Source organism: Corvus hawaiiensis, chromosome 3, assembly GCF_020740725.1.
Source record: "Corvus hawaiiensis isolate bCorHaw1 chromosome 3, bCorHaw1.pri.cur, whole genome shotgun sequence".
Lineage (NCBI taxonomy): Eukaryota > Metazoa > Chordata > Aves > Passeriformes > Corvidae > Corvus > Corvus hawaiiensis.
The window spans coordinates 35,360,671-35,371,792 of record NC_063215.1 but is presented as its reverse complement, the minus strand read 5'-3'; positions in this window follow the sequence as shown (position 1 = coordinate 35,371,792).

Genomic DNA, 11,122 nt, shown 5'->3' with positions numbered 1-11,122 from the left:
CAGTACTACTGGCACAGTGCAGAATAGCAGCACTAAGAAGAGCATCCCAAGTGTGCAGGAATTGATGGGTATAATTCTTGCTGGCACAGATGGCATCTTTACAGCACTGACTTCAGTGGGACCTTTGGTAATTGCAACACATCAAGATTTCACTGTTTGTTCTTGCTCTGGCCCGCACCCACTTGAAAGTTAAATACATAAACACTTAAATAAAGCCACTAATTTCAACAGTTCTATCCATGTGTGAAAACTTAGGTGTGTGCTGAGCTGGGATTGCCTCTCCCACAGCACCCACTGTGCTGCACTGCTTGCTACTGAACTGCATAAAATAATCTTGTTCACAGGCTTCTGGAATGTCAGTGCAGTTGTTCAGATGAGTGTTCAGATGAAATAATTTCATCTAAAGCCAAAAAGAGATATTACTGACAATAATATAACAGATCCCAGGATCCACTCTTTGGGGCTGAATTTTGTTGGGATGGACTCTGAAGACCGTCTTTATCTTCATGAAAGAGATGTTAGAGTTTAAATCGATTGAGAAAGTTTATTTGGTCAAATGTATCCCATCTGCTATATGGATACTGCGAATAGAATGAAGGGCTTCCCTGGCAGATTTTGTAGTATAATTAAAGCAGTTTTTGAAGTCAAGGAAACAAGACAGGCTGGCCAGATGGAGCTACCCTGAGACCTGAAGGGAATTTATTCAACGGATACAAAACTTAATTCCTTGCTCTACTCTCTGGCTTCCTACTTGGGAATTTGAGGTATGCTTCAAACCTGACTATTTCACTTTTACCCAAGATGGGAATTGCAGTGCTGTAACTCCTCTGGAACCAGAAACAAACGCCATATACCCTCAGTATTGTTGGTGCCTATGCCTAATTTTTCACAATGGGGATAACAGCACTTTCTCCTCTAGAGGTCATTTTAGGGGACATAGATGACCAGTAACAAGTAGCCCAGATACGGCAAAACCAATTGCCATACAATTTTTGAAGACAGTTAAGTTTGTGCATTTTATGCATTTAGCTCAGATGGGTGAAACCACTGTGTGACAAGAAGAGCTCTGAGTTAATGAGAAGGCCTGATGGATAGCCTTTACCTTCCAGCTTACTCTTTCAGGGGAAAAACTGTTCAGTGTTTGTCTGTCAGCAGTTTTGCTTTTCTCCCTTATTCTTGTGAGCTCTTGCAGTCCCATTCGTCTGTCCACGCATGATTCAGGCCATGATGGATGAATTGTTTGAGCATGATAGTGGAGTTGAGAAAAATCAAGACTCAGACCAAAGTCCAGGGGAGTTTTTGTTTGCAAACCTTTTGGGCATATTTCTGTAAGAAAGAGCAGAAACTCTACCAACTTGTTTTTGTTAATGGACTATATAAAATCGAAATTACACTAGGAAATATGAAGAAGAGGAAAAAATAAGGAGAGAAATGATTAAGTGTGGGCAAATTAAAGGAGCCAGGATATTTTTCATTTTCATAAGAGGAAAGTTTCATTTTTTTTCAGCTTTCTTGTGAGACTTTCAGTGATGTTATTATCATGTGAATTCAGTACTTCTTAAGAAAAAGGGTCTGGGGGTTCAACAGAACTTCCCCATGGTCATTGCCACTAGCTCTAATTTGTTTGGCTCCAGAAAAGGAGTCAGGCATTGTTTAACCAAAGGACAGAAATTCAAATTTATCTTTAAACCTTCATATTGTTCATATTGTCTCACTCTGTGCATGCTGCCAATAGGAAGGGAGGCTGTGTTAGCTGCAGAATAAAGAGATGTTGTATTTGTTGGCAAAGCAATTTCCTAATTGTTTTCTTTGTTCTGCTTTGGGATTCTGTTTCTGAGGTAAGCTCCAGAGAGATTTCTTGGAATTTTATGGACTTTTGGCCTAGAATAAACTGATGTCTTGAGATTTCCAGCCCACCACTTGGATGAGAACATATAGATCTGCATGTCAAAAGACCTGTCTCTTATCTGCTATCCTAGAGAGGATTTATTGCCTTGGAAAAATGAGCTGCTTCCAGTTCTCTTGGAATAGTGGCATTCCTAAGCTTGCTTGTTGGCACCAGCCAAGCGAATGCCAGGAAACTCGTAGTATTCTTAGAGGCACAAAGCTTTTGCTGTGAATTTCCTGTAGAAATTCTTTAAAGTAACACCCTCTCTGTGATTTACTGCTCTGAAAATTTGTCTAGCAGGCTGGATATCTTCAAATAAATGATTAAAGAAAATCTTTTGCTGTTTCTAAGGTGAAGTTTATTGGTTTGGGGTTTTTTTAATAGCAGTATTTATATTAAACTAGGACTTCACTATAATTATGAAAGTTATAAGATGTGTATAATTTCCAAACAGCATTTTTCAGCTCTTTTTTTCCCCCTCTGAATTATGGTTCTCCTACATCTTTAGGACCTGTGTCCAGCTTGTGAAAATATGTGAATTTTGATAAAACCATATCTGTAGTTTTTCCATACACTGTACTTTAAAAATCTTGGAATTGGATAAAGCTACACATGTGGTCCCAAGATATACAATAAACTGCAAATTTTTTTTGTATAACCATATAAATACCTTTTTCTCCCAGTCTCACAGTCATGTGATTCTTTGAGCTTTTCAGAACATTGTATTTAATGCAAATGATCGAGAAATGTGCATTATGAAATGCTGGAGCGATGAGGATTTTTATGTACATTTTTCTTAAAGGATTAAACATCCTTTCTGAAGAGGCTTTTGGCACTTCATCTTTCCCACACTTATTCTTTGCTTTTGTTCCTGAAATGCTGTCAGACAAAAACCCCTGAACTACAAAATGCATTTTCACTTCCTGAATTTCAGTGTTTAGTGGACTTACAGTGGAACACCTGCTATGTGTTCCAGTTTTGGAAGCTTTTTATGTCTGCATCTAATTCTAAGCATATATGTGTCCTCGTACTGCTGCGTTGCAATGCTTTTAGCTGTCTTGCTGAATTACAGACAGAATGCTCAGAAATAAACCCTTGAGTATATGTAACTCACCTCTACATCTTCTTCCCCCCCAAAATTGGCCCCCTTCTCTCACTGAATATTTTAAGTAATCTTGATCAAATTTCAAAAACAATATGAGAAAAGCAAAATGACAGTAAATTCAAATCTACAAGTATTCAATGTTTTGGTGTCACTAAAGAGGCACAAGTTCATTAGCTACCTAATATTTAGGGGAGTGCTTCAACAACAAGAACAGAATACTGGTGATTGGATCACTGGAAGTTAAACATATCTACATTGCTGCCTGGATTCACTTGCTTCCCTGCAAACCAAAAAACTTCTATAAAATTAAGTAATTTTCTTCTCTTACTGTAGTATCGGACTGTGCTTGGAAAGAAGGAGTCAAAAATAGGTACAAACTGTGATGTTTGCATTTAAGTTTTCTGCAGAAGAATCTTGAGCACAAGTGTATGGCAGCATCTGTCTCCCCAGCTTTGAGTGTAAGTGAAGGGGTGTATCACTAACATGAGTTCAAACCTCAGCGTCCTCTATTTTTGCTGCTTGGTGAGCTGGGCGAGACAGCGTGTTAGCTTTTCAAAACATACAAAGAATATCTATCATGTTAAACTATGAAAAATGCAAACAGAGAACATTCAGGATTCTTCCCCAGAAGCTGTGAAGCTTTGAGTGGGCACCACTAAAGGGCTGGGGAGAAATGAGGATGTGTCAGCAGCTTCCCCCTCTCCCACTGCAGATGCTTTTCTGCTGGGGCTATCAGCCTCATCCTCACCTGAGCTGCCCCACAGGTATGTCTGTATCACCCATATCCCCATCTGGACTTCCTGGATTTCCTGGGCTGACCATGGATGCCCCCAGAGCTAGAGATCAGCCTGTGGCAGCAGTGTCTTGGCTGAGCCCACTGCAGCCCCATCCTGCCCCCGCAGGGTTGTATTAGATCTGCTCTTGGCCTTCCTGGTAGAGATGCGACTGGGACCTACAGCTTTTTTCTTGGGGGATCTGTCTTGTGCCACCTGGATAAGGAACTCTGCAACGTGGTTAATTCTGCTGTAAGAGGTTGCAGCTGCTCATAGCAGTTTCTCCTGTTGAAAGTGAGGGATTATTTAACATTTGACATTTGTTCACTGTTTAACTGAGATTACAAAGTGCCAATGTGTGCGTGTGTGTTCTCTGGTGCTCATGACAAAATTCTTGGGGGTAAGGTGTGCGAGTTATTGACTTGTGGCTACATCACTGAGTCACCTTAGGAGCCCTCCAAAACAAGGAGCCCAGGAACCGACAGGCCTGTATTGTTTTGCTTTAGTTCCCCCACAGAGATCAAAATGGGAAATATTGTGGTACCCTCAGAACACTGATTTGATTTTTGGTTTTAATTATTGGCAAGGCTGGATTTACAGAGTAGGTTACTACTCCCTCTCCCCAGGAGAGATATGACATTTCCATCGGTTGTAAGATGTGATTTATGGAGATTCCAGGCATAATTAAGACCAGAGATGATCTGAGTTTTAATAGTAAGAAACGCCTCTTTTCTGAAGGCATCAGCTGTGAGCTGCCCTGCAGTCACAAGAGAGAGAAGAGCTTTCTTAGGACACACAAAGGGAAGAGACAGCCAGCAAGAGGAGAAGGAAAAAAAGATAGAACTTCCCAGTAGTATTGCAGTCCAAATTTCTCTCCCCTCCACGATACCAGGCTGTTGTTAATTAATTAGTTTTGGGAAATACTACATTCCCATAGGCCCTGTGTCAGTGTCATCCTTGTCCCTTGTTGTTTTCTAGTAGCTGCTTTCTAGGTTTCTCCAGACAGTTGTTGCTTGCCTCTCAGTTTTACAGATGAGAGAGCTGCAACCTGAAACAGTAGATGTTCCTCTCCACTCCTGTTGCTCTGCTGTATGGAACTCTGTTCCTCCTGATGTACATCATACTGGGAAGGAGCCTCCTTGCAGGTATTGAAGGCCTTGCCAATGACATTTGTCATCCCCAAGGAAGTGCTGCTCAGCCCTGTGCATCCTAACAGATTTTGGGGAGAAAACATACTTCAAGCAAAAGGTCAAGAAGGAGCAGCTGCAGCAGGCTGATAGCCAGCTGTGATAAGAGATCAAGCACAGCTGAACAAATGCAAGCATCCAAACAATGTGGAAGCAGCAGTTCATGGTAAGTCATGTAAAGTAGCAGGCAGCTCCTTCTGTCCTGAAAGTTCACTTGATCTTGACACTAGTCTTTAATTATTTTCCCAAAATTGTCAAGTTTCAGGTCTGTCATTTTCTATAACAAACATATGCCCTTCAGAGCTGGCTCCAAGGAACAGAAAGGTAAAATTATTGTGTCAGGAGGGAACTCGAGAATCACATGAAAGAAAAATCAAACCAACAACTAAGGAACCTCCAAGCTGATCATTCCAGTGAAAAAGCAGCTCTAAAAGTTTAGTGTAGAGTTGTAAATTTCAAATATACCTTGAAATCTGCTTGCTTCCTCTGCTTGGAACACGGCCACTCCATTTGCTTTGAAAGCTTTCCTTTCAAACTGTTTGCAAAAACTCACCATATGGAATGACAGCTTTTATAAAGTGCTATGGAAATGGAAACTCCAGTGCTGTTTTGCCTTCACAATGCTTGTCTTTCCTTTTTATTCCCACAGAAATACTCAAAGCTAAAAATTCAAAACAGAACTTATTGTTATAAGATAATGTATATAATTTCTAGCAGTCTGCTATCTGTGTTTTTCCTCAAATACCTCAAACAGCTGGTTAAAGACTCTGGCTAGCAAGCTTAGAGTTGTGGATGTAACCGCACTGTTCCTGGCTGTGCAGTTCCTTAGAAGCAGGAGCCCAGCCTTAATCTGTGTCCCCAAGGGGTCTTTTGGCCAAGTGCATGTTTTTGACGTGATTCTTCTTTACAGAGTATGTCATAATGTGTTAGTATTTTATTTATTGAAATTTTAAAGGTATGAACACACTGCTTGGTTTTAAAAATCTCATTCCACATTAAAACAGCATCAGAATGGATGAATTGGTGCCTCACTCCAAAGATGAGGTGAAAACTGGAAGCCTCTTGAAGAGCAGATGGCAGTACAGGTTAACACCTAATGTAAGTAAGGAGTACTTGGTTTCACAAGGCTTTTTTTCCCCATTTTTTTCCTACTTATGTCTATATGAGCAGGTAAGGGGAGGGCTGGGGTAGAAATTAGGGCATTGTCCTTTGATTATTCGACTGCCAGCATGCTTTTGGCATGATTTTGGTCACTGTAACCAACACGTGTCTTTGTAGTGCTCTGACATGATCCAGGCACAGTCTGGCCCAGAATTATTCCTGATAAACAATTTGGACAGGGGTACTCTTTTGTGTGAGAAAAGAGAGGCAGATGGGAGACGAATGCAAACTGGTATAAAATCTGAGTCAGAAAATGCAACTTTGATGTAACCTTTGATTACCAGGTTTATGTAAAAACATCTTGTTGGCTTTAGCAAGGGACAGGTCTGACCCCTTGTTGCATCTTTGCTTAAAGTGACTTCATCAAGCAACTCTCTATTATTTGCATCCACTTCTCTTTACTTTCTTCTCATCTTTTTTAGAGCTGTAGTTTCTCTCCATGACCTCCTTTCCTTGATTTGCTGTGCAGTGTTTGCTTCCATGTCCTTGATTGTAACTGCATCGCTAAACAGTGATAAACTGGTTTACAAAATTTGTAGGGACCTGCAGTGAGGGCTGGTCCCCTTCTCAGCAGCCATGGCAAACTGTTAACATTAGCAACAGTTTATTAGTCAAGACTTACCAGAAAGGAAACTGGACTGTTTCTTAAAACCAGTGTAGCTACAGAGACCAAGAAGTTTCACCATCTCTCTCTTAGGGTGTGATGGTCAACTTCTGCTGACATCAATGGAAAGATTCTTTTTGAAAGAACCACTGAATTGGACCATTACTCAGAAGGAAAAGTCACAGTTATTAAGTCACCCACGCCTTTTCTTGTGTTTTGCTTGGAAATCTGAACTGTCAGATCTTCTGAGAGCAGATCATGTCTTAGGCTGATGGATGGACACAGTGTCTGGTTGTTTGGTACATCCCTGGTCTGCTGCTCTTGTTGCTTAATTCTGGACTGTGTTGATGCACTCATGACAGAGTGCTAGCAATGAAGTTGCACAGTTTGATATGGCAGGTCCAGAACGCAGTGTTGTTTGCACTTGGCACAGATGCAGATGTAATTTGGAGATAGTTATAAAATTACTAGTTCTTTTTCAAAGATGAAGTTTCTTCTGAGGTGGCAACTGTGATCTGTTACCCACCTACATCTCTAGCAACTAATTTTCAAGTGCTAATCTGTTTTGCTGGATGTCACCCAAGCATGACAGTTGTGGTGAGAACTGAGTCAGAATCTCTGGTGGCTCTGAATTGTCATCACATGTGTCAGAGCTTATACCACAATATCCCTCACTTCTCAGAATAAGCTTCCAATGGTCTCTATCAGGGTCACGTCCCTGTTTGAATCCCAGCAGTCAGGCCTCCACTCCACATTTATGTAACTTTAGATCTCATGCTAGATTTCCATTATTTTCCCACAAGTACAGCAGGAGGAAAGAATGAGATATTAAGATATAGTTGAAATGTTTTGTGTCTTAGTTGTGTGAATTTCCACTAGCTTTACTGAGATGTAGCAGAGGTGACTGGTGAAAGCTGTTAAAATGCAAAGATAAGATGAGCTGTAAACCGCTCTGAGTCACTGAGCAGCAGGGTCAGCAGCAGAGCTCTGTTTTTCCAGCCAGTTTAATTAAAAAACATAAACTATCTTGGCTCACTTACTTCATCCCAAAGCCTAGTCTTCCCAGAAGCAGAGTTTTCCTCTTTACTAGCACTCTGTTAGGTAAAAGGCCATAACAGAACAGATTTTTACTGAAGGAAGAAAGCAGAAATGCTACGGTGCAATTTGAAAAGCCTGACTAACCTGTGCACTACCCTTTTCTACTCAAGCACATCTAGCATGTGCTGGCCTCCTCTAAGGGCTGTGGGGTCCTGCTGGAGGAGTCAGTTGTTACTCTCCATGCCCAAATGAGCCCCACTTGCGGTCTGTGGGCTCCAGAGGATTTTGATGTGGAAGAAGGGATGAGAACTTCCAGAGCCTCTGCAGCTCCCTTTGGAAAAGAGTCACTGTTCTCCCCGAGGGGAAAAAGGATCTTCTGAGTTATTGTTGAGCTGCAGTTGCATAGGAAGAGATTTGCTTGCGCACCTCTTTTCACTGGGCTGTGCTGGCCCTCAGCTTGCAGTGTATTTAGTGGGTTTCAACTCCTTGGATGAAGTGGAACAATAAGTGGGGTTTGCAATCAGTCACGGGAAGGATGCTTCCGAAACAGCTTTTTTCTCCCCTAAGGAGAAAAAAAAGTTTCTTTTTCACAATTTTGATTCAATTGGCACCTACCCTTTGGGCATTCAGTGTATTTGGGTTTCCAGTTGCTGCATTTATATTTTTATTAATTTCACAGCTCCTTCCTTTCCTTTAAGTTTTAAGCAACCAGGTTCTCCTCCTAAGGCAGTGACTGCAGGGGGTTTTGAACTTGAAAAGGCAAAGATCTATGATGAATCACCACAGTCTTTAGAAAATGAGACATCAGTGGGAGCTTTTGATTTTGGCAAGTTTTTAAAATTAGACAATTTTTTCATCAGTAACCCAGCTGCTACCCTTAATCTAACTGCTCTGGGACATTCTGTGCAGCAGTCCCTGCTGTCTGAGAACCAGGACTGAGGATTTTTTATAGCAAAATCTCTCCCAAGGGCCCATGTCATGGGACAATTTTGCAATTGTAATTGAATTTAGTGTAACAGCAGAAATTCTACTGAGCGTGTGTTTACACTGGGTTGAGGGTATCCTCACTGTAGTGCCTTGTTCAGTTTCCCAGTGACAATCAAAGTTAGGCATGTCTCTTTATTTTAAAATATGTATCTGAATTTGTTTAGGGAGTATTCAGCTACTTTGATAGTACCTTCACCATCTTTTAAATCTAGGTAAGTATTTCTCTACAGTGACAAATTATGGCAGCATAATAGTAATTTAAGGACCTACAAGGTGGTGAAAAATCCTAAGAGATTGCTACTGCCATGTATTTGGAATGAGATGGAATCCATTTTATTGCCAGACTTGTGTTTAGCAGTAAAAGGTAAAATCAAAAGAATACAAATGTGGCTGTTGAAGGTGTCCCTGTGGAAGCTGAGTGGTTGGATGAGTGCTCGATGCGATGGGCATGGGAAAATCCATGGCAATGAATTTACTACTCATGATCTGAGTAGCCTTTTCCCCCATATCATGGCAGGACTGATTACAACATCAATAGGTCAAAGAGTTCCTTGTTCTTTTTCTTTTTAATGATAGTAATAATAAGAAATAATTATTTGCAGGACACATATGAACTATAGAATATGTGTGTGTACCCCAACATATATGCACAAGTTAAGGTGACAGATTAGTTAGCAACTCTATGGCAAATGTAGGCAAATGTCCAGAAGCCTTGGTCTGTGGGTCCTCCTGAGAGAATACTCTGTTCTGAATCACCAGCCAGGCCTTCTGCTTCAGCAGGGTTTGTCAGCTCTCTCAGCTGGTGCTCCAGGTCAGGTCTTGATCATCTGTTTGCGATAACAGGCACGGAAACGCCAGAAGGCACAGATGAACTCCTCAGAAGCAAGCATTCTATTTCTGTATAAATATCCCTTGCAATAAAGGGAAAGGAAGAGAAAATACAGCAAATCTGTTACACAGTATCAGCAGAACTGTTGCTAAATAGAATGTTTTTATGAGCAGTCGGCAGATGCTGAGGCTCATATATTAGCTTAGTGACTGTAACAAATTCCAGTCATAAGACTCAGTTTGCTTTCACCATCTTGTGCTTGTTTTAATGGCAAATAAAGATCTAGTTTTCAAGGGGGGGGGGATGTTTTAGAGGGTTTTTGCTTGTTTTGAGGTGAGTTTTTTCAGTGAAAATTCATATTCCCTTCTGGCATTCAGCAGACTGCAACTTAAGTCAACAACAGAGAGCTTTGCAAAGACCTCATTATCCTTTTTCTGATTTACTGGTGTGACTTTGCCCTCTCTCTATACAGATAAGTTCCTTAAATCTCTTTGGAAGCTTTTGTCTTTAGACTCTTCCAAGGGCAACAACTTAGTGAATGTAATATGTAGCTAGTCTAAATTTTACAATAAGTATGTTTTTAGGATTCTTTTCTTATTACTCAATGTAATTTTGGGGCTCTATGGATGAGTGTAATAGTCTTAACTAATCAATTCAAAAAGTGATGGTTGTGCCCGAGGTCCAATGAATTCTTGTTGTCCAATTAATGTCAAAGCAAGTTAGTAGAAAAAAACTTCCATTGAGCCCAGCAGAACTGGATCAGGCCTTGCACCTTTGACAAAACTCACACATCTTGAAGAGCAGTGAATAAAATTATAATCTGCATTTGCTTTCAAAAGTGGGAAAGGAAAGCATACTCTCTGCAGCTACTAAATGGAGCTTATGCCTGAATTGTTTCTGGTTTGAACTGCACGGGAGGACACAGCGCACTGGTTACACATGGATCTGGTCATTGTCTGCAATAATCCAGACAGAAAAGATTTTACTCTTTCAGACAATTACACTTCTCTCCAGACATCTAAAGGAGATAAAATAAGATCAGGAAGAGAGACATTTTTCATTATTATCCCACTACCTTTTATCCTTTGTAACTCTAATTTTAGGACAACAGCTCTTTCTGATGGAGGGTCTATGTATCACTGCTATCAGCTGAGAGATGCTCATGTTGGGCAGAGCTTTTACTGTGCTCTGGCTTATCTTCTACTTCAAAATGCTCTGGACTAATGGCATTTGTGGCGAACTAAAGCAACCTGCAGAATCCAGCCTACAAAGAATAAGTAGAGGTTGTCTCAGACCACGGAGGTCTGAAGTGTATATTTATAGATATTGCATGCCTTGCCCATGTATATAATCCAATGTTAATAGAAATAGTTATTAACATGGTAAAATGAGTTGAATTGAATAAATGTGGAAGTTTGACTTGCTGTTTTCACTTACAAGACACAACCAAATGTGAAACATTCTGCTGATTTTGTGGCTGACACCAAGTTGGCTGGTGCAGTATGCTGGAGAGAAGGGGTGACATCCAGAGAGACCTGACAGCCTTGAGA